The 4,007-nt window shown below is 31.1% G+C and overlaps 1 non-coding gene across 1 annotated transcript; it reads left to right on the top strand.

Annotated features, from left to right (window-relative positions):
- The first annotated feature begins 1,177 nt into the window (after positions 1-1,177).
- LOC130457819 (U6atac minor spliceosomal RNA) lies at positions 1,178-1,305 on the top strand. Its single transcript, XR_008917091.1, has one exon. It is a non-coding gene; the product is annotated as a U6atac minor spliceosomal RNA (small nuclear RNA).
- The last annotated feature ends 2,702 nt before the right edge of the window (positions 1,306-4,007 follow it).

The raw sequence follows: 4,007 nt of genomic DNA, 5'->3' as shown, positions 1-4,007 counted from the left end.
AGTAGAGAATTTGTTCCAATGGAGGATTCCTCAATGTGGAAATTTTTAACATTTACAAGTCTGAGAAATTTCAAGATTTACAGTGTATATATATATATATATATATATATATATATATATATATATATATATACAGAGAGAGAGAGAGAGAGAGAGAGAGAGAGAGAGAGAGAGAGAGAGAGACAGACAGACAGACAGACAGACAGACAGACAGACAGACAGACAGAAAAGAAACAGACAGACATACTTAGCTGGTAATGGAAATCTATCTTACCCTATAGGATATCAGAGAATAAGGGGGTCAGAGAAAGGGGGTAGGTGATAAAAGGAAAAGTGGATTATAGGAGGCAGTGGTAAGAAGCAAAAACAGACTTCAGGGAAAAGACAAGATTAAAAAAAAGAAGGAAAAAACAGAATTAAATAAAATGTAGAGAAATGCAGTTAGTTATAATTATGGTGAGTGTGAATGGCACAGACTCACCCATAAAAAGGAAGTGGGTAGCAGAATGGATTAGTTACCATAATCCAGCAATATATTGTTTAAAAGAAAAAACATTGAAACAGAGAGACACACAGAGAGGCAAAATAAAAGTATTGAACAGAATCTATAATGCTTCAGCTGGTATACATAAATCCATGATAGCAATGGTGATCTTGGACAAAATAAAAGCAAAAATAGACCAAATTAAAAGAGACAACCAAGGAAACTACTTCTTAATAAAAAGCATCATGGACAGTGAAATAATAGCAATACTAAAACTATCCAGATCCTTAAAGGAAAAGTTAAGTGAATTATAGGAGGATATAGTAAAACTATCTTAGCAAGGTATTTTACCTTTATCATATTAGAACTAGATGAATCCAAACATAGGATAAATAAAAAGAAGTAAAGGAAATTAATAAAATCTTAGAAAACTTAGAAATATAGAACTCTAGGTACAATTGAATAGGAAAAAAGGAATTTTTCACTTTATTTCTGTTGGACATGGGACTTTCATAGAAAATAACAATGTATTAGGGTATAATAAACCTCACAATACAAAGTATAAAAGTAGAAACATTAAATGTATCCTTTTCAAATCATAATTCAATAAAATTTACATTCAATAAAGGGCCATAGAAGCATATATTAAAAGTTATTTGGAAACTAAATAATCTCTTTCTAAAGAATGAGTAGGTGTCTTATGAATTGGGATAAGGTTAGCACTCCCTTTGATAAGGATGGAAGATGTCCTAATGACCTTTACAATATACATACATTTAAGGAATTGACACCTACTCTGTGGAATCTAACCCTGTTTCTTTTTAGAAATAATCATCACATAGTTTCATATATGTATGCATATATCTTTTTGTCAAAATGTTGTTTTCTCTAGTGGAGAGAGAAGGGAATTACTTGGATATATTATTGTGACAAACATACAGATGAATAAATTTTAAAATAAAAAACTAAAGAATGAGGAGGTAAAACAAATCATAGAAACAATCAGTAGTTACATTGAAAGTAATTACAAAAATAGGATAACATTCTAAAATTTATGGGATTCAGTCAAGTCAGTAGTTGGTAGACATTTGATGTCACTAAATGTATAAACCAACCAAAATGAGAAAAAAAACAGATCAATTAATTAGATATAAAATTTTCAAAGCTAGAAAAAGTTCAATTAAAAATCCCCAATTAAGCACAAAAATGGAAATCTTGAAAGTCAATGGAGACATTAATAAAACTGAAGTAAAAAAAAACAAAATAAAAACAATTATTTAAAATAAAACTAGGTGTTAATTTTATTGGAAAGAAACAATAGAAAACCATTTGTTAATGTTGAAAAAGGAAAATCAAACTACTAGTATAAAAATGAAAGGGGTGACGACAGCAACAATGAAGATGAAATTAAAACAATTATTTGAAAATACTTTGTCCAATTGTATGGCAATAAAACTGAAAATCTAAATGGAATGGAGCAACAATATAAACTACACGTATTAACAGAAGATGAAATGGAATACTTACATAACCCTAGCTTAGAAGAAGAAATCGCCAAGCCATTTGAGTTCTTTCAGAAAAAAATTCCCAGGACCAGATGGCTTTACAAGTGGATTCTACCAAACATTAAAGGAATAATTAATCTCAATATTATATAAACTATTTGAAAAATTTGTAAATGCTAACATGAGAGAAAAAGAAAATGACAAATGCTGGAGGCAATGTGGAAAAAACTCAAACACTAATGCATCATTGCTGTGGTTGTGAACTACTCCAAATATTCTGGAAAATAATTTGGATCTAATCCCAAAGACTTACAAAAATATGTATGTCCTTTGTTCTAGAAATGCCAATCTGGATCTGGGTGCCAAAGAAACCAAAGAAGAGGGGGAAAGGACTAAAGGTACACAAATATTTATAGCAGCTCTTTTTGTGATGGTAAAGAATTGGGAATCTAGAGGATGCCCATCAACTGGGGAATGGCTGAAGAAACAGTGATATATGATTGTGATATAATTCTGTCTGACTATAAGAAATGATCATGATTGTTTCAAGAAAATAATCTGGGAGTCATATGAAGTCCTGGAAAGTGAAGTGAGAAAAATCAAGAAAATATTGTACATAAATATATACTACTATGACTAGGCCCAATTTAAACCATGAATGCAAGTCTAGCTCAATATTAGTACAATTATTTGTATAATTGACCATATCAATAACAAAAGCAACAAAAATCACATTGTCATTTCAGTACATTTAGGAAAAGCTGATGAAAAACACCCTTGATTGGGGAAACAATATTGTAAGAATGATTAACTGTGAAAGATTACTTATTCTGATCAAAACATGATCCAAGACAATTCCAAAGGACCTGCACTAAAAAAAAAAAAAAAAACGTTATCTACCCCTGGAGGCAGAGAACTAATGGAATCTGAATGAAGATTGAATCATACATTTATGAAACTACTTTTTGTCTGTTTTTTGTAATATTTCTAATTTGGAAACATCTTTTGTATGACCCCAAGTACATGTATAATCGATATCAAATTGTTTGCCTTTGATATCAAATTGTTTGCTTCTCAAGGAGGGAAGTGGAACAGAAAGTAAGGAGAGAATTTGGAATTTAATTTTTAAGTGATAGCTTTTTATGTATAACTGGTAAATATTTAACAAAATAAATTTAAAAATATATAGTGTAAAAAAAAAAAAAAGATTTTTCCAGCCTCTCAGTCTCTAGGTTGGTTCCAGGGAGGAAGATTTTCTGATAAGAGTAACTCTTAATGAAAGACTATATAAGAAAGGAGCTTTAGTCAGCCCCCTTGGAGGAAGTGTCTGTGCTGGCTAAAGGGATAGAAACTAAATTTTTATTTTTAGGCTTTTAAAAGAAACAATTATCCCTATATTGATTGCTTTTCCTTTTCCCCCCTCTCACTTACCACCTTGCCTACCTAAAGAAGTAGAAATACATACATAATATACTGAGTCTTAGGCTTTTGATATTTTGTAAAGCCCTGCATTTAAAAAAGGAAATACAGTGAGAAACTCACTTTAACTTTCTACTGTATCATAGTCCTTAAAGCTGAAATGGAATGAATAGATAGAGACAATATGGTAAAAGAGAAGAAGCCTAGGACTTGGACTTCAATTCCAGATATGCATGTTATAAGCTATGTGACCTTAGAAAAGTCACTTCTTTCTAATCTTCATTTTCATCTTCTGTAAAACCGGTATTGAAATGCTCATAGTATCTATCTCACATGAATGATATTAGTATAAATTTAACTACAAGTATTTTTACTTGGGGTAAAAGTAGTTGAAATGGATATTTGGAGACATACGCCAGTATTTCAGAGGGCAATTAGGTTAAACAGTGGATAGAGTGCCAATCCTGAAATTAGGAGTCATCTGCTTGAGTTCAAATCTGTCCCCAGGTACTTACTACTTAAATGGCCCTGGCCAAGTCACTTTACTTTGTGCACCTTAGTTTACCCATCCATAAAATTATCTGGACAAGGAAATGACA

This window comes from Monodelphis domestica, chromosome 2, assembly GCF_027887165.1.
Source record: "Monodelphis domestica isolate mMonDom1 chromosome 2, mMonDom1.pri, whole genome shotgun sequence".
Classification (NCBI taxonomy): Eukaryota; Metazoa; Chordata; class Mammalia; order Didelphimorphia; family Didelphidae; genus Monodelphis; species Monodelphis domestica.
Note: the sequence above shows the minus strand (reverse complement) of the source record. Positions and strands in the feature narration are given on the sequence as shown.